This window comes from Primulina eburnea, chromosome 2 (assembly GCF_022965805.1).
Source record: "Primulina eburnea isolate SZY01 chromosome 2, ASM2296580v1, whole genome shotgun sequence".
Lineage (NCBI taxonomy): Eukaryota > Viridiplantae > Streptophyta > Magnoliopsida > Lamiales > Gesneriaceae > Primulina > Primulina eburnea.
Genome location: NC_133102.1, coordinates 20816623 through 20838149, shown reverse-complemented (window position 1 = coordinate 20838149; position 21527 = coordinate 20816623).

Below are 21527 nucleotides of genomic sequence, written 5' to 3'. Positions count from 1 at the left end.
AGTTTTGTTCTTCATTTTGGAGACAAAAATTCTTTCTCTTTGAAAAATCCTCAAACTTTTCTAGTGCAATTTTTGAGGGGGTTTACCTTGTGAGTGGTGGGCCTTATTTTGAAGAAAAGAAAGGTGTTGGAGGCTTGTAGATCTTCAACCTAGAAGAGTCAAGTTGTTTACAACTTGATTGGAGCCATACATCAACTTTGCTAAGTTGATAGGTATATTTTTCTTACCTCCTATGTATGGATTTTTATTTGTAAATATAGTGCAAATCAAGGGGGCCGAAAAATGCATGATAAAATTTTAAATTTTGCTTCCGTTGCGCTTATTGCCCCCGTAACCGGTCTGCTTTCAAGTGGTATCAGAGCTTAGGTTGCGGATTTTGTACTATATTTACGTTATATTATGTTGAGTATCGATTTCTAACCGCTTGAAATTTTTTGTGCATAAATCTTCAAGGCCGAAATTTTGAGAAACAAACCAAAAAAAAAAAAATATTTTCGGGCAGCATGTTGCTGCCCGTGAGTTTCGGGCTGCCCGAATTATTTCGGGCAGCATGTTTGGGCAGCCTACGGGCTGCCCGGAAAATTCGATTTTAATAAAAAAAAAAAAAATTTTTTTGTGTGTTGCCGGAATCCGGCGACGGAGCTCCGGCGACGGCGGTGACGACTAGGGTTTCCAAAAGTGTTTTGGATAATCCAAGTGTCATGGGCCTTAAGATGTTGGGCCATTGGATGGCCAACATAATTTGTGAATTTTAAATAGGCCAAAGTATTTTTGGTGAAAAATGAGTTTTGGGCCCTTAAGTTTAAAATTACAAATGTTGCACATATATTTTTTCATAAAATAAATAATTGAAGTGGGACTTTAATTATTTATAGTAAATTGTGATTTATAAGAAATTCAATTATAAATAAATTAATTTGAAAGTAGACAAAGGAGTTTGTATACTTTGTTAATTTAATTTATAATTGTGGCGGTTAGTGATTGGTTCAAGATACATAATATTGGATCAATTAATTATAGTGATAATTAATTGATGGTGTATGATATTTGATATTGTGCATGAAGGATGATCAAAAGCCCAAGCCCAATTTGCTAGGTGTATGCTAGGATATTTGTGTTGTATGATTGTAATAATTATCAATTTATAAAGTGGGCTTGGTTTATGGCCCGTTCCCACCCCATGAGATGTATCCCTATGTGCCATGGATATTTAATTGTAAATATTAGAATAGGGGAAGATCAAGATTGGAAGATGGTGGCCTTGGTGATTATGAAGATCGAAGACATGTAATATTGGATGCTAATGTAATAATTTAGTTGCATTGCATCCCTGCATTTACCCTAGGATTGGACCTAGGCCCGTGTTTGGCTCACACGGGCCATTAGTTTTGGGGCGATTGATCATCCTTGTACTGTTTTCTATTTATAATATATGCATGATATGTTATAAATAATGAGTATGTGCGTTATTATTATTATAATAACAAAGTTGCATGAATCCGGCAAACATACGATCAAACATGGCGAGCTTTTAAAATAAAATTAATGATGAGACCTTTCAAAATTAAAAACCCTCATTTTGAATAAGATTCAAAATTAATATCAAGTCCGAAAAGGGGAATTATAAATTTGTTTATAATTTCCTTGTCTTCCATCGACAATGGATGCATGATGAACGCTACCCGTACTCGGGGCTCGGCTCATATTATTGAGGGGGCCCTGGGTGCCGGAAAGCTGTGACATCCATTGACATGGTGATGTGAACTACGTGGAACTCCCATGATTTCGGCTCATATTATTGAGGGAACTCATGGCGACCGTCCATTAAGGTTCAATATCGATGGGTTAGGCTTGACACGTAAAGATGAACGACGTCATATTATTGGGTCCTAATCAAACGTGAGACAAAAGAATACGTAGAGGGTTGCATGGCGATGCAATTGGAAACTACCTTTTAGGAGTTGTGATGGCCGATATTATTCGGGATCACAATTCGCTAATTGGACCTTACGTACCTACTGAGGAAAGTGTTTCCCGTTTTCACTAGAGGGTAGTGAAAATGTCAAAACAGTGGGAGCGATAATTTATAAAGTAAAAGTCCAAACTTTATATCTTATTAAATATTTTAAAATAGTCATTAACATTTATCTGTTTTACTTTTCAGTACAAATCTTTGACAATGTCATCAATTCGCAACCCGTTTTCCGTAATTCTCGAAAAACACATTCTAACCGGACCAAACTATATCACTTGGCTAAGAAATTTAAAGATTGTCCTAAACTCGGAGAAGATCGCGTATACACTGACTGAGGCGCCCCCTGCTGAGGCTCCTATAGGCTGCACTCCTGAGGAATTGCAGACCTACAAGGAATGGTGTGACCATGACTTGAAGGCGAAGTGTTATATGCAGGCTTCAATGTACGATGAGCTGCAAAGGCGATTCGAGGATGCAAAGAATGCTGCTGACATTCATATGCACCTCAAGGAGCTCTTCGGAGAGCAGACTCGGCCTTTGAGGCATGCCACAGTAAAGGAGCTCATCACTTTACGCATGCGAGATGGGACTTCGGTCCATGAGCATGGCCTAAAGTTGATTGGGCTCGTGGACAAGCTCGTAGGCATGGATTTGGTGTTGCCTTCGGAGTTGACCACTGATGTGTTGCTGCTGTCGCTGCCTAGCTCTTTCGATCCTTTCGTTGTGAACTTCAATATGAACAAGCTCGAGCCCAGCCTTGAAGAGTTGGTGAACATGCTTGTGACCTTTGAGTCCACAATCAAAAAGGAGAAGCAGGTTCTTTATGTGGGCTCTTCATCTGGCACGAAGACCGGTCCACATGGGAAGGGAAAGAAGCGTTCTTTCCAGCGCCCCAAGAAGAGCGAGCCCTTGAAGAGGCAGACTCCGAGTCCCTTAGTGGCAGCCGCGCCAGCAAAGGCTGAGAAGACTGTTGACATCTGTCACCACTGCAAGAAGCCTGGACATTGGAGGCGTAACTGCAGGGAATATCTTGCGCAGAAGGGTTCTGCCAAAGGTATGTTCTATATTGAAGTTAACATCTCGATTAACTCTACTTCTTGGGTATTGGATACCGGCTGTGGCTCATATCTCTGTAATTATTTGCAGGTGATGGGAAGAAGTAGGAGGCTCCGAGAGGGTGAGACCTTCTTGAGGATGGGCAATGGGGCAAGAGTTGCTGCCAAGGCCATTGGAGATGTTTATTTAATATTGAACAATGATTTTAAGCTTATTTTGAGAGATGTTTTGTATGTACCAGACTTGGTTAAAAACATTATTTCCATTTCGATGCTTGATATTGATGGATTTTCTTGTTTATTTTGCAAAGGTGTTTGCAATATTTATAAGAATGAATGTTTAGTTGGTACGGGTGAACTTGAAAACAATCTCTATACCTTAAAATTGAAAGATATTCCACTTAACAATGTCCAAGCAATAACAACAACAAATAAGCGCAAACAAGATACTCTTAATTCGGCACAACTATGGCATGCTCGATTAGGTCATATTTCCCTAAGAAGGATGAACAAGCTAGTGGGAGTTGGCATGTTTGATATGTCCGATATTAATGCTCTCACGACTTGTGAATCCTGTCTAAAAGGAAAGATGACCAAAATTCCCTTTAAGGGCCATGCGGAGCGAGCCAAAGGGTTATTGGATTTGATCCATACCGATGTGTGCGGTCCGCTTAGCATCACCACTAAGCATGGACATGCCTACTTCATCACCTTTACCGATGACCATTCGAGGTATGGGTATGTGTATTTGATGAAATACAAGTCTGAAGCCTTTGAAAGGTTCAAAGAATTCAGAAGTGAAGTAGAGAAGCAATTGGGACGAAGCATCAAGACACTTCGATCGGATCGAGGTGGTGAGTACTTGAGTGCTGAGTTCCAAGAGTATCTTAAAGAGAATGGGATTCTCTCGCAGTGGACTCCGCCCGCTACACCGCAGTTGAATGGTGTTTCGGAGCGTCGTAACCGGACTTTGATGGACATGGTTCGGTCTATGATGGGGTTCACAGAATTGCCGCCATCCTTTTGGGGATATGCGCTTGAAACAGCGGCACTGTTGTTGAACAATGTCCATACAAAGGCAGTTGACAAGACTCCATATGAGATATGGATGGGTAAGCCTCCCAAGTATTCTTATCTTAGAATATGGGGGTTTCCTGCTTATGTGAAGCAGACATTGGGAGATAAATTGGATAGTCGATCCATTTTATGCTACTTTGTGGGATATCCAAGGAACTCCATTGGATATTATTTCTATCATCCCCAAGAGACAAAGGTGTTTGTTTCTAGGAACGCAACCTTTTTGGAAAAGGAATTTCTATTGGATAGAAAAGGCGAGATGATAGAACTCGAAGAGGTTCGAGAGACACCTACAGTTGTAGAACCCACACCCAATAAGCTGAGTGAAGAGATACAAGCTCCTAGGAGATCCGAGAGGGTCTCAAGACCACCTGTGAGGTATGGTCTGCTTCTTGAAGAGGGCCATGATGAGCCTAATCTTGGATGTGATCCAAGGACCTTCAAGGAAGCATTATCGGATGCCGATTCATCCAAATGGCTTGAAGCAATGGAATCTGAGATGAATTCCATGCATTCGAACCAAGTGTGGAATCTTGTGGATCCACCTGAGGGAACTGTTCCCATAGGGTGTAAATGGATTTACAAGAGGAAACTTGGGGCGGATGGGAAGGTATTGACCTTCAAGGCGCGATTGGTAGCAAAAGGGTATACTCAAAGGCAAGGTGTTGACTATGAGGAAACTTTTTCTCCAGTTGCGATGTTCAAGTCCATTAGGATTTTGCTAGCCATAGCTGCATGGTATGACTATGAGATATGGCAGATGGATGTCAAGACAGCCTTCCTTAATGGGGATATTAAGGAGGAGATTTACATGTCTCAACCTGAAGGGTTTACATCCATCGGAAGTGAGCATATGGTATGCAAACTTCAAAGATATATTTATGGTCTTAAGCAGGCATCGAGGAGCTGGAACCTCAGATTCGATAGTACAATCAAAGAGTTTGGTTTTACTAAGAATCCTGAGGAACCCTGTGTGTATAAGAAGGTCAGTGGGAGTGCTGTGACATTCCTTGTTCTTTATGTTGATGACATTCTACTCATTGGGAATGATGTAGGAATGTTGCAATCAACAAAGATATGGTTAGCAAGTAAGTTCTCAATGCAGGACTTGGGTGAAGCATCTTTTGTATTGGGAATACAGATCTATAGAGATAGATCAAAAAGATTGCTTGGTCTCACCCAGTCCACATACATTGATACCATCGTGAAGCGGTTCTCGATGGATGAGTCCAAGAGAGGACATCTACCAATGTGTCATGGCGTGTCCCTATCCAAGTCTATGTCTCCCAAGACTGATGCAGAGATAGCGGCGATGACACGAATTCCGTATGCTTCAGCTATTGGTAGTATCATGTATGGGATGATATCTACACGTCCTGACGTGGCATTTGCACTAAGTGTAGTGAGTAGATATCAATCCAACCCTGGTCTTCCACACTGGAAAGCTGTGAAAGACATCCTCAAGTATTTGAGAAGGACCAATAAGTTGTTCTTGGTCTATGGGGGTGGAGAACTAAAATTGGAAGGCTATACCGACTCTAGCTTCCAAAGCGATGTTGATGACTCGAAGTCAACCTCCGGATTCATATTCATGCTCAATGGTGGTGCTGTCTCTTGGAAGAGTTCCAAGCAAGACAGTACTGCGGATTCCACCACTGAGGCAGAATACATTGCTGCATCAGCTGCAGCAAAGGAGGCTGTTTGGATTAGGAATTTCGTCCAAGAGTTGGGCGTCATTCCAAATGGAGTTGCTCCTATCCCGGTGATGTGCGACAACACGGGAGCCATAGCTCAGGCGAAGGAGCCGAGGTCTCATCAGAAGTCCAAACATGTATTGAGAAAGTACCACATCCTCAGAGAGATCATGGAACGAGGAGAAGTGTCGATCGACAAAGTCGGCTCCGCAGATAATGTTGCTGATCCACTAACTAAGCCTTTACCAGGACCATCGTTCGAGAAGCATCGCGAATCAATGGGTCTAAAGTATATAGGTAGTTGGCTCTAGTGCAAGTGGGAGATTGTTAGAGTAGGTGCACGTCGAGCCAAGTGTTGGGCGACTGTTCACAATGAAACTCTTTGTATAAACGATCTTTATTTTAATAATATTTCAATTTATTAATTTGGCGCATCTTTATCTTTATACCCATGCTAGTTGCATAGATAAAGTCCTTGAATATACAAATAGTAGAAAGAATATGAGATGCTCATATGATGAGTATCATGAAACTCATATTTGGAATACTGTATATTCTAAACCGTTCCTAGTCGATTCAGCCGCCACTAAGAAGGATAAAGGCCGCTCGAGTTAGAGACTAGTATCTGCGATGTGAGTACCATGTTTCATTGGTAGGGGACATTGTGATGTCCGATCATGCAGATAGGTGCTCCTTGTAGAGTGCACTGAACAACCCTCCATAAAAGGACTTTCCAAGTGGTTCTCACTTATCGAGTGGAAAAGTCCTGGTTTATGGTTGTACAGAGTTAGTCCTTATGACCCGGGACAACATTGAGACTCTATGTGCTAGCGTTTCACTTTGACTTGTTTACCGACTCTTATGGGGTCATCAGGTGGCAAGGTTGGGTGTTACGGCGAAACATATAGGAGTCGATGCATTGTAGTCGGGGATTCACCGCTTACCTACGGGTATGGATATCCTATGTGTTTTTCATGTATATGTGGGTTGAAATCTCTGATCAGAGTATGGTGGTAATTATGAAAGGGGTTTCATAGATTACACCATCGATGCAACCACAACATGACACATAGTATCGATTCATTGACAACTCTCGATAAACCAATAGTTGTCGAATCGGTCGGGATATATGAGATGAAGGGACCGTACTGTACGCTAACCATAATTGATTGGTTCTTGCAGGCACTATCATGTGATACCTAGGGAATCACGTAAGCGATGCTGCTAGACGTTTAACGTGATTGGTTGGGTACTATCAGACTTGAGTTCTGACGTTCTTGTTATCAAGGTGTTGATAAGTAAGAATGGAGCAATTAGGGTATGCTCGAATAAGGACATGTTTAGTCCGAATCACATTATGATGTGAACCCACGGCTAGTTGTATCAATGAACCATTGAGGGCCACACAAGTACTTGCTTTGTAAATCCCGAAGAGAAGTAAAATAGTTCAATGTGTTGAACGGCTTGTAAATGTGTTTATGAGCGGAAAAGAAAAATTTAGAAGTATGACTTCTATGAGAGAAATATTAATTTTAATTTTTGGAAGTGTTCCTAAATTAAAATTTGGCCAAGTGAATAATGTGTTTGAAAATTGTGATTTTCATAAACATTATTATGGACTAAATTAAATTAATCCAAGTGTTGAATTAATTAAACACTAGTGGACCTAGTAGAGTCCAAATAATTATTTTAATTCAAGTGTTGAATTAATTTTATATAATTGGGCCTTGTAGAGCCCAATTGGAAATTATTATTTAAACTAGTGGGCTTGTATAAAATTCAAGCAAAGTAGTATTGGGCTCAAATTGTTTGAGACAATAATATTAGTCCATGGGCCCTTGTGAAGGGTTTCAAGCCCACATGCAAAGGGGATTAGGGTTTGCATGCTTGGAGTAATAGCCAAAATACTTTTTAATAAAATATTCAAAAGAAGTGCAACTTTTGAGACAACTTTTGCAACTACCTAGGCTAGTCTCCCACTCCTCCATGCATACCTCTTGGCCGAAAATTCACAAGTTTTTTACACCAATTTTCTCTCATTTTTCTCTCAAGTTTTGTTCTTCATTTTGGAGACAAAAATTCTTTCTCTTTGAAAAATCCTCAAACTTTTCTAGTGCAATTTTTGAGGGGTTTTACCTTGTGAGTGGTGGGCCTTATTTTGAAGAAAAGAAAGGTGTTGGAGGCTTGTAGATCTTCAACCTAGAAGAGTCAAGTTGTTTACAACTTGATTGGAGCCATACATCAACTTTGCTAAGTTGATAGGTATATTTTTCTTACCTCCTATGTATGGATTTTTATTTGTAAATATAGTGCAAATCAAGGGGGCCGAAAAATGCATGATAAAATTTTAAATTTTGCTTCCGTTGCGCTTATTGCCCCCGTAACCGGTCCGCTTTCACTTGATTAGCGTCCGGGTCCCCACAACAGGTGGTATCAGAGCCGTAGGTACTAGAACTGTAGATTCTTTAGATTGAGATAGAAGAGGCTAGTGAGCGGGGTAGATTGAATTTTCTTTCCTTGCTTGTGATTGCTAGCATGACTTACTGCTTTATATAATATATATTACTTGATTTATCTGATTTGATTTTGTAATATGTATTATTGGGCACGAATCTGAATGGATTCTCGATCAGCAGTAAGATGATCGGGAGGGAGATTGAATTGAAACAGATGTGTTGGATTGGGTCACTAATCCTTTTGGGTTTCAGATATGCCTCCTAGACGAATTCCAGAACAGGGTAGTACATCGAATCCTCCGATGGATGTAACACCGACTCCAATGGAAACCTTACTGAAAAGGTTTCAATCATTCAAACCACCGACTCTGAAAGGTATTGAGACATCAGTTGAGTGTGAGAGTTGGCTGAATGATATCGAAAAGCTGTTTGAATTGCTGGAGTATAGCGATGAGCGCCGAATTAAGTTGATTGGGAACCAGTTGCATGATGTTGCAAAGAGCTGGTGGAGTACGATGAAGAGGGCCTTGGAGCAACGAGGTACGATTATTACTTGGGATGTATTTAAAACTGAGTTTTATCAGAGATTTTTCCCAATATCGTACAGAAAAGACAAGGGGGCGGAGTTTGCCAATTTGAGACAGGGTCAGCTGAACATTGAAGAATACGTGACCAAGTTCTCTACCTTGTTAAAGTTTGCTCCACATGTGTCTGAAAATGACGAAGCCGTTGCTGATCAGTTCATCAATGGCTTGAATCCCGACATTTTTACATTGGTAAACACAGGGCGACCGAATAACTTTGCTGATGCTATGAATAGAGCAAAGGGCGCTGAAGCAGGCCTGATAAGACAGAGAGGAGCTGCATTTGTGTCTCAAGAGTGGAGACCACCGCAACCACCTCCCAGATTTGAGAGTGATAGTAGTGGTGGAAAGAAAGATTTTCTGAAGGCTAGAGGAAAGCAGTTTAAGAAGTCTGGCGGCAGTTCTTCTAGTTCCAGTGGTCCCCAACAGAGTTATACCGGGGCTTATTGCGGAAATTGTGGCGGAAGACATTCCACTGCACAATGCCAAGGAGTACTTGGTAGCTGCCACTTCTGCAAGCAACAGGGACATTTTGCCAGAGTATGTCCACAGAGGGGTCCCCAAAGATTCCAGGGAGCTGAACCATCTGGATCAGCGGCACAGTGGGGTAGACGATCAGCTGCCGTTCCTTTATTTCAGCCAGCACCATCTCAGTCACAGCAGAGGCCAGGAGGAAGCCAGACAGTCGGCCAGCCTCCTAGACAGCAGGCCAGAGTATTTGCTTTGACCGAAGAGCAGGCTCAGGAAGCACCAGATGATGACGTTGCAGGTAACTGATTTGTTTGATTATCCTGCATATGTATTGAGGGATGCCGGTGCTTCACATACTTTTATTTTTGAAAGATTTGCATTGATGCATGCATCATCTGTTGAGTCCCTATTTACTGTAGTATTTGTTTATTTTCCTTTGGGGAAAAGATCTTATATCAGTGATTTCTGTTAGATCTTGTGTACTACAGTAGGATGAGAATGAGACTGAGTTAGAGCTTGTGATAGCTGGTATTGTACTGGGGTTGTCTAATTTTGGGACTGCATTACGGATATTGATATGCGGACCAAGTACAGAGCTACCTAGATTGATTCCAGAAGATGGTGAGAATGGGACCTGAAATGGCCAAGAGATGAGTATTGTACGATAAGGATTCTAGATTGAGGATTCCTTTGATAATTCGTACTAGCTATGACTCGAGTATTACCGAAAGGAGTAGAGATAATCCTTATGTATTCAGTTGATTTACTGAAGTTGAGTCTATCATTGGCTGATTTACCAATGATATGAAAGTTATTGATGTTTTTTTCCCCCGATAAGATTTCAGATTTTATTTCAGGCAGGGAGATTGATTTTAGCCTTGATTGGATAAAAAAAAAAAAAAAAAAACAGCTGAAATGGCGAATCCTGATTGAGACAGATGGCATTCAGGATGTGTTATATCCAAGGATGATGTTTCTGTTGATGTTAGCAGAAATAAACTATAATTAGTTGGCTGTAGTAGATATCACTGTCAGATATTTGCGATTGTATGAGTTTATCGGATCAGTACTGATTAGTGATGTCTTGAACTTGACTGAATATTGTTGTTATTCTGAATTCGGGTTGTGACTGACAGATTGACCAAATCCGCATGTTTTATTCTGTACGAGATGACGTACAGACATGACCAGATGACTGAGATTTATGTCAGAAAGGTAGTCACACTGCCTAGAGTGCCAAAGCCGATTGGTTTAGACCATGATCCTCGGTCTATATTGCACTTTGGGTAGAGTTTGCAGTAGGCTCTAAGTACGAAGGTACATCTTAGTACCGCATATCATCCATAGATCGATGGATAGTCTGAGCAGATGCTCCAGATATTGGAGGATGCTGAGAACAGTAGTGCTTGATTTTAGCGCTAGGTGGCAAGATATACTGCCATTTTGTGAGTTTTCGTACAACAATAGCTATCATACGAGTATTGAAATAGCTTCTTTCAAAACCTTGTACGGAAAGAAATGGGGATTTCCTCTTTATTGAGATGAGAACTATCTTTATTGATGCTTCATATGAGGATTCAGTGAATTCGTCAGAGCATAGAAGAAGATACTTGGGAAATAGAGTCAGACATGAGACAAAGATTCCCCGAGTTATTTAACTGATGTGAGTTTTCTATTCAGTTTTGTGATATACCTTCTTATTCATACGATTGATTGCCTGTGATTTCGAGGACGAAATCGTATCTTAGGGGGGGAGAAATGTAATGCCCAAGAATTTGATTAACGTAATCTGAGATGATTAACGTAATCTGAGATGATTTATCGACGAGGAACGGATATGAGTATAGTTGGATCACTCCGAGATTTAATTATTTTAATCAGACATGATTAATTGCCGAGATCGAGCGTCGTTGTATGATTAACCAAGGAAGTGGACAGAAACCTCGGCGCTCGAGCGGTAGAAAAGCACCGCCCGAGCGCCAAGGCATTGCAAATTTTGGTTCGGGCAGCAAGTGTGGCGCCCGGGCGGTAGATTTCGACCGCCCGAGCGCCAATGGGGAAGCAAGGAGACAGAACTCCTCGCGCCCGGGCGGCGGATTTTGACCGCTCGAGCGCCAAGCTCGCGCCCGGGCGGAAATTTATTACCGCCCGAGCGCGAGGCGTGTCGCGTGGAGGATGTGCCGCTTGCCTTCATGCATGCGCGAGGTATATATATATATACATATACATGCAATTTATTTTAAAGAATGAGAAACGAAAGAATATCGAGAAAAAGGTTTCAGAAAAAGGAAAGAAAATCCTTACGCCTTTTCTGAGAAATCCGCCCGTCCGATTTTGAATCCGACTTCGGTATTGAGTACCTATCGAAGTAGGCTACAACTGGACGTAAGTTTTGCTACGTTTTGATATGATTTGAAATTATGGTATTGTCAGAATCTGATATGATTCATATATGATGTTCTTGGCATGTTAGACATCGTATAATCAAAACCGGAGTGAGAAACAGATACCATATGAAATTGTTATGAATTTCGGAGTTGATTTGATATCAGAATTGAGTTGTTATTGATTAGGAGATGTTGGGATTGATATCTGACTAATATGGTAGGGCTGGATATATTGAAATTATGACGTTGTGTTGTTGAAACAGAATTTGATTTAATTCTGATTATATCCAGTATTGTTTGGATGGTGTATTGATATTGTACCCTCAATATCGTTATTGTCAGACTGAGTATTGACAGGCTTGGGGTTCGAGACTTCGACAGAGTCAGAGTATCAGAAAGAAAGGTATAAATTAATGTTGAGTTGGGATTGCACAACTCGAGTGAGGTTTGACTCGAGTTTCCCTAAATCACATACTTTTACTTATTGCATTGATATTTGCAATTAATCAGATTGATGATTGTAGTTTATTGAGTTATAGCTACTGTGTGATAAGATTGATAATTGTAGCTTATTGATTTATAGCTACTGCATGTAATGACTGCTGATTCGCTAGTCATTGACTGATTTGCTTAGATACTGACTGTATGTATGGATTACTGAGTCGTTGAGTCATAGGCTGATTCGCCTAGTCACCGGCTGATTCGTCGGGTTATTGTCTGATTCGTCCATTATAGGCTGATTCGCCTAGTCACCGGCTGATTCGTCTGGTGATTGACTGATTCGTCTAAACTTAAGCTGATTCGCTTAATTACAGGCTGAGTTGTCTGATTATGGGCTGATTCGCCTAATTACTGGCTGATTCGTCAGGTTATTGACTGAGTCGTCAATTCTGCGGCTGATTCGCCCAGACACTGATATATGAATTATATCGATGCCGTTTAGGGATTGATTCATTCCTATCGACTGAGATTCGATATGATTACCTATATTCAGACATCGGGATCCCTAGGATAGAGTTGAGTCGAGTCTGAGACGACGCGTCACTGGAGTCGAGTCTGAGACGACGCGTCGGATGAGTTGAGTCCGATACGACATGTTGAGTTACAGTGTTATATCATTCATGATTATTGAATGCCTGAGATTGATTTATGTTTCTGATTTGATACATGTTATGAATATTTCTTATATGCTTTCGTATATGTTTTTATATGATTGCATTTATACATTGTTTATACTGGGATATTTATATCTCACCGGAGTTATCCGGCTGTTGTCTTGTTTTGTATGTGTGCATGACAACAGGTGGGGCTGGATCAGGGTCAAGAAGAGGATGAGAAAAGACGAGTTTAGCGTGGCGATTCCGGACTTGGTTTAGAGATAGGGCTAGACACTTGATATTAGGTGTTAAACCCTAGCTGAATAAATGTATGTTGTACAGGACTTGTACTTTTATACTGAGATGTATGTTCATGTTTAATATGTAATTTGAGTAAATTGCATTACGTTTCCGCTTTGTATTTGGAAAAAAATTTAGACCCTGTTTTATAATTGATTAATTAGTCCCCACATGATTAAGTACTTGATTAGCGTCCGGGTCCCCACATCTCGAGACTCTCTCGGATCTTCTAGGAGCTTGTATCTCCTCTCTTGGCTCTTCGGGTGTGGGTTCTACAACTGTGGGTGTCTCTCGAACCTCTTCGAGTTCTATCATCTCGCATTTTCTATCCAATAGAAATTCCTTTTCCAAAAAGGTTGCATTTCTAGAAACAAACACCTTTGTTTCATGGGGATAATAGAAGTAGTATCCAACCGAATTCTTTGGATATCCCACAAAGTAACATAAAATGGATCGACTATCCAATTTATCTCCCACTACCTGCTTCACATAAGCAGGGCACCCCCATATTCTAAGATAAGAATATTTGGATGGCTTACCCATCCATATCTCATATGGAGTCTTGTCAACTGCCTTTGAATGGACATTATTCAACAACAGTGCCGCTGTCTCAAGCGCATATCCCCAAAAAGATGGCGGAAATTCCGTGAACCCCATCATAGACCGAACCATGTCCATCAAAGTCCGGTTACGACGCTCCGAAACACCATTCAACTGCGGTGTAGCGGGCAGAGTCCACTGCGAGAGAATCCCATTCTCCCTAAGATACTCTTGGAACTCGGCACTCAAGTACTCACCACCTCGATCCGATCGAAGTGTCTTGATGCTTCGTCCCAATTGTTTCTCTACTTCACTTCTGAATTCTTTGAACCTTTCAAAGGCTTCAGACTTGTATTTCATCAAATACACATACCCATACATCGAAAAGTCATCGGTAAAGGTGATGAAGTAGGCATGTCCATGCTTAGTGGTGATGCTAAGCGGACCGCACACATCAGTATGGATCAAATCCAATAACCCTTTGGCTCGCTCCACATGGCCCTTAAAGGGAATTTTGGTCATCTTTCCTTTTAGACAGGATTCACAAGTCGTGAGAGAATTAATATCAGACATATTAAACATGCCCACTCCCACTAGCTTGTTCATCCTTCTTAGATAAATATGTCCTAATCGAGCATTCCATAATTGTGCCGAATTTAGAGTATCTTGTTTGCGCTTGTTTGTTGTTGTTATAGCTTGGACATTGTTAAGTGGAATATCTTTTAATTTTAAGGTGTAGAGATCGTTTTCAAGTTCTCCGGTACCAATTAAACATTCGTTCTTGTAAATGTTGCAAACACCTTTGCTAAATAAACAAGAAAATCTTTGTCCAACATAGAAATGGAAATAATGTTTTTTACCAAATCTGGTACAAACAAAACATCTCTCAAAACAAAATTAAAATCATTGTTCAAATGCAAGTAAACATCTCCTACAGCCTTGGCAGCAACTCTTGCTCCATTGCCCATCCTCAAGAAGGTCTCACCTTCCCTGAGCCTCCTACTTCTTCCCATCACCTGCAAATCATTACAGAGATGTGAGCCACAGCCGGTATCCAATACCCAAGAAGTAGAGTTAATTGAAATGTTTACTTCAATATAGAACATACCCTTTCCAGAACCCTTCTGGGCAAGATATTCCTTGCAATTACGCCTCCAATGTCCAGGCTTCTTGCAGTGATGACAAATATCAACAGTCTTGTTAGCTTTATCTGGTGTAGCTACCACAATGGGACTCGGAGCTTGCCTCTTCAAGGGCACGTTCTTCTTGGGACGTTGGAAAGAACGCTTCTTCCTCTTCCCACGTGGATCGGTCTTCGTACCAGATGAAGAACCCACCTAAAGAACCGACTTCTCTTTCTTGATGGTGGACTCAAAAGTCACAAGCATGTTCACCGACTCTTCAAGGGTCGGCTCCATCTTGTTCATATTGAAATTCACCACAAAAGGATCAAATGAGCTAGGAAGCGATAACAGCAACACGTCGGTGGTCAACTCCGAAGGCAACATCAAATCCATGCCAACAAGCTTGTCCACGAGCCCAATCAACTTTAGGCCATGCTCATGGACCGAGGCCCCATCTCGCATGCGCAAAGTGATTAGCTCCTTGACGGTAGCATGCCTAAGAAGCCGAGTCTGCTCACCAAAGAGCTCCTTGAGGTGCAAATGAATGTCAGCAGCACTCTTTGCACCCTCAAAACGCCTTTGCAGCTCATCATTCATAGAAGCCTGCATATAACACTTGGCCTTCAAGTCATGGTCACACCAATCCTTGTAGGTCTGAAATTCCTCAGGAGTGCAGTCAGACGGAGCCTTATCAGGGGGCGACTCAGTCAGTGTATATGCAATCTTTTCCGAGTTCAAGGCGATTTTCAGGTTTCTTAGCCAAGTGAGGTAGTTAGGTCCGGTTAACACATGTTTTTCGAGTATGGCAGAAAGCGGATTGCGAATTGAAGACATTGTCAAATAGTACTGAAAAGTAAACAGATAAATGTTAATGACTATTTTAAAATATTTAGTAAGATATAAAGTATGGACTTTAACTTTATAAATGTTTACTCCCACTGTTTTGACATCTTTCACTACCCTCTAGTTAAAACGGGAAACTTCTTTCCTCAGTAGGTACGTAAGGTCCAATTAGCGAATCATGATCCCGAATAATATCAGCCAATCACAATTCCTAAAAGGTAGTTTCCAATTGCATCACAATGCAACCCTCTACGTAAACTTTTGTCTCACGTTTGATTAGGACCCAATAATATGACGTCGTTCATCTTCACGTGTCAAGCCTTACCCATCGACGTTGAACCTTAATGGACGGTCGCCATGAGTTCCCCCAATAATATGAGCCGAAATCATGGGAGTTCCACGTAGTTCACATCACCATGTCAATGGATGTCACAGCTTTCCGGCACACAAAGCTCCCCCAATAATATGAGCCGAGCCCCGAGTACGGGTAGCGTTCATCATGCACCCATTGTCGATGGAAGACAAGGATATTATGACCAAATTTATAATTCCCCTTTTCGGGCTTGATATTAATTTTGAATCTTATTCAAAATGAGGGTTTTTAATTTTGAAAGGTCTCATCATTAATTTTATTTTAAAAGCTCGCCATGTTTGACCGTATGTTTGCCGGATTCATGCAACTTTGTTATTATCATAATAATAACGCACATACTCATTATTTATAACATATCATGCATATATTATAAATAGTAAACAAAACAAGGATGATCAATCGCCCCAATACTAACGGACCGTGTGAGCTAAACACGGGCCTTGGTCCAATCATAGGGAAATGCATGTGATGCAAATGCAACTATTACATTAGCTTCCAATATTTACATGTCTTCGATCTTCATCATCATCATGGCCACCATCTTCCAATGTTGATCATCCACTATACTAATATTTACAAATAAATATCCATGGAAAATAGGGATACATCTCATGGGGGTGGGAACGGGTCATAAACCAAGCTCACTTTATAAATTGATAATTATTACAATCATTCAACACAAAATATCCTAACATACACCCAGCAAATTGGGCTTGGGCTTTTGATCATCCTTCATGCATAATATCACATATCATACACCATCAATTAATTATCACAATAATTAATTGATCCAATATTATATATCTTGATCCAATCACTAACCGCCACGATTATAAACTAAATTAACAAAGTATACAAACACCTTTGTCTACTTTCCAATTAATTTATTTATAACCGAATTTCTTATAAATCACAATTTACTATAAATAATTAAAGTCCAACTTCAATTATTTATTTCATGAGAAAAATTTGCAACTTTTGTAATTTTAAACTTAAGGGCCCAAAAACTCATTTTTCACCAAAAATATTTTGGCCCATTTAAAATTTCATAAATATGTTAGCCATCCAATGGCCCAACAACTCAAGGCCCATGACACTTTGATAATCCAAAATACTTTTGGAAACCCTAGCCGTCATCACCGTCGCCGGAGCTCCGTCGCCGGATTCTGGCAACAAATTTTTTTTTTATTTTAAAAAATGGGGGCTGTTCGGGAAGCCCCTCAGGCTGCCCTTGCTGCTTGAAATGGGCAGCCCCTCGGGCAGCCCGAGCTGCCCGAAACACCCCGCAAAATGCCTCGGTTTTGGTTGCAAAAAATTACACTCATGCGGTTAGAAATTACACTCATTTCGGCCACCTCATGAAATGTGTAGCAAATACAATAAAACACAAAAATGACATTCATAGTGTGTTTAGAAATGTACCTATCAATCTCGTAAGATTGATGATGGCTCCAACTAAGATTTAAACACCTTAGCTCTTAAATAGCAAGACAATCTTCAAGCTTTCCTTTGAGCCCACCTTGCTCAAATATTAAGCCTACCACCAACAAGCTAGATCCACTCTACTTTTTGCACTAGAAAAATCAGAGCATTTTTCTTTGAGAAGTGATTTCTTTCCTCAACTCTTGAAGAAGAAAAATGAGAGAAAACTTGGAGAAGAAAGTGATGAAGTTTCGGCCATAGTGATGCTAGAATGGGGAAAGGGAGACTTGTCTTGGTCTTGCAAAAAATAGAGACAAAAGTAGCATGCCAAGCCTTGATAGTTACAAAAGTTGTCTCCAACCCTTCACCTCCCATGCATGCATATATTATATGGTTTTTAACAAATTAAAAAACCATGGACTAAATTTAATTATCTCAAACATATTGAGACTAATCAAACATTACTTGAATTTACTCAAGTCCACTAGTTAAATAATTTATTTAAATTGAGTTCTACAAGACTCAATTTAATTTAATTAATTCAACACTTGAATTAATTTAATTATTTGGACTCTACTAGGTCCACTATTGTTTAATTAATTCAACACTTGAATTAATTTAATTTAGTCCATAATAATGTTTATGAAAATCACAATTTTCAAATACATTATTCACTTGGCCAACTTTTAATTTAGGAACACTTCCATAAATTAAAATTTACATTTCTCTTATAGAAGTCATACTTCTATTTTTCTTTACGCTTATAAACTCATTTATAAGCCGTTCAACACATTGAACTATTTTACTTCTCAACGGGATCTAGAAAAGTCAGCACTTGTGTGGCCCTCAATGGTTCATTGATACAACTAGCCGTGGGTTCACATCTCCATGTGATTCGGACTAAACATGTCCTTATATGAGCATACCCCAATTGCTCCATTCTTACTTATCAACCCTTTGATAACAAGAACGTCAGAACTTAAGTCTGATATTACCCAACCAACCATGTTAAACACCTAGCAACATCGCTTACATGATTCCCTATGTATCAAATGATAGTGCCTGCAAGAACCATTCAATTATGGTTAGCGTACAGTACGGTCCCTTCAACTCATATATCCCGACCGATTCGACAACCATTGGTTTATCGAGAGTTGTCAATGAATCGATACTATGTGTCATGTCGTAGTTTCATCGATGGTGTAATCTATGAAACCCCTTTCATAATTACCACCATACTCTGATCAGAGATTTCAATCTACATACACATGAGAACACATAGGATATCCATACCCGAAGGTAAGCGGTGAATCCCCGACTACAATGCATCGACTCCTATATATTTCGACAGAACACCCAACCTTGCCACCTGATGACCCCATGAGAGTCGGTAAACAAGCCAAAGTGTAAATCTAGCACATAGAGTCTCAATGTTGTCCCGGGTCATAAGGACTAATGGTGTACAACCATAAACTAGGACTTTTCCACGCGATAAGTGAGAACCACTTGGAAAGTCCTTTATGGAGGGTTGTTCAGTGCACTCTACCAGGAGCACCTATCTGCATGATCGGACATCACAATGTCCCCTACCAATGAAACATGGTACTCACATCGCAGATACTAGTCTCTAACTCGAGCGGCCTATATCCTTCTTAGCGGCGGCTGAATCGACTAGGAACTATTTAGAATATACAGTATTCCAAATATGAGTTTCATGATACTCATCATATGAGCATCTCATATTCTTTCTACTATTTGTATATTCAAGGACTTTATCTATGCAACTAGCATGGGTATACAGATAAAGAAGTGCCAAAATAATAATTTCAAATATTATCAAAATAAAGATCGTTTATACATAGAGTTTCATTGTGAACACTCGGCCAACACTTGGCTCGACGGGCACCTACTCTAACAACACAAGTATCGGATTATGTGTTTTCGTTGAGATATTCAAATTTCAAGGAGTTGGAATTTGGCGACTACACCTTACGTATTTCAAAACTACACCCAACCTCGCCACCTGATGACTCTCGATGGAGTTGGTAAACGGATCAAAGTGCATGCTAGTACGTATAGCCCCTACATATTCCCGGGTCAAAGGACTAATGGTGTACAACCATAAATGCGGACTATTCCACTCGATAAGTGGGAACCACTTTGATAGTCCGAGGGAGGGTTGTTCAGTGCATCATCATATGATCACCCATCTATGTGAATGGACATCTCCATGCCCTTGCCAATTAAACATGGCGTTTACACCACATATGCTAGTCTCAAGCTCGAGCGGCCTTTATCCTTGTTTTAATCGACTGATTCGACTAGGAACCTGTTTAGAATATACGGTATACTTGCTAATGAGTTTCATGATATTACATTGTGACGCAAACCTCATGGTACCTATTATAAATTCAAGACTTTATCTATGCAGCTTGCATGGGTATACAGATAAATTATAATGCCATAATCGAATAAAATCTTAAAATATAATTAAAAAAAGATTATTTTACATTAGAGTCAATAAAGCCCGAGCCACAAGTTGGCTTGCCGGGCATCTACTCTAACAATCTCTCACTTGCCCTATAGCCAACTACCCATAGATCTTAGACTCATTGCTTCGCGATGCTTCTCAAACAATGGTATTGACAGGGGCTTCATTAGTGGATCAGGAACGTTATCTGCGGAGGATACTCTCTCTACCGATATGTCTCCTCTTCCCACAATCTCCCGGATTATGTGGAACTTCCTCAGTATATGTTTGGATCGCTGATGAGACCTCGGTTCCTTCGCTTGCGCTACGGCACCTGTGTTATCACAGTAGACCGGGACTGGATCAACTGTTTGAGGAATGACACCCAACTCATCATCCAAACACCCTCCTTTGCTGCATCCGATGCAGCTATGTATTCGGACTCAGTGGTTGAATCCGCTGTGGTGTCTTTCGTGGAACTCTTCCAAGAGACAGCACCGCCATTGAGCTTGAATACAAATCCAGAGGTTCATTTCAAATCATCCACATCTGATTGAAAGCTAGAATCAGTGTAGCCTTCCAATTTTAGTTCTCCACTCCCGTAAAAAAAAAAAATTCTTAGTTCTTCTTAAGTACTTAAGAATGTACTTCACTACTTTTCAATGCAATAGATCGGGATTCGAATTATATCGGCTTGCAACACTCAGTGCATATGCAATATCAGGCCGAATAGATATCATACCATACATTATACTGCCTATGGCAGACGCATATGGAATGCGGCTCATGGTTTCTATCTCTTCATCAGTCTTCGGGAACATAGACTTGGATAGATTCACACCATGATACATTGGGAGATATTCTCTCATGGACTCCCCCATAGATAATCTCCTCAGTATGGAATCGATATATGTGGATTGGGTGAGCCTATCATCCTTTTGATCTATCCCTATAGATCCGTATTCCTAATACATATGATGCTTCACTCATATCCTTCAAGGAGAACTTACCCACTAACCATATTTTAGCTTACTGCAACATCCCTACATCATTCCCAATGAGTAGTATGTTATCAACATAAAGCACTAGGAATGTCACTGCACTCCCACTAATCTTCTTGTATACATAAGGTTCCTCGGGAATTTTTCGCAAAATCAAACTCTTTGATAGTGTTGTTAAATATGAGGTTCCAGCTCCTTGATGCTTGTTTGAATCCATAAATGGATCTCTGAAGTTTGCATACTTTATGCTCACTTCCTACTGATGTGAATCCTTCAGGTTGACACAAGTAAATCTCTTCCTTAATATCCCCATTAAGGAACGGTGTCTTCACATCCATCTGCCATATTTCATAGTCATACCATGATGCTATGGCTAGCAGTATCCTAATGGAATTGAATATCGTGACTGGAGAAAAGATTTCCTCATAGTCAACACCTTGTCTTTGAGTATATCCTGTTGCTACAAATCTAGCTTTTAAGGTCACCACCTTCTCATCCGTTCCAAGTTTCCTTTTGTAAATCCATTTGCATCCTATGGGAACAATCCCTCAGGTGGATCCAATAAGGACCATACTGTGTTCGAATACATGGAGTCCACTAAGGACCATACTTGGTTCGAATACATGGAGTCATGAACTGTTCATTTAGTTAGTCTTTC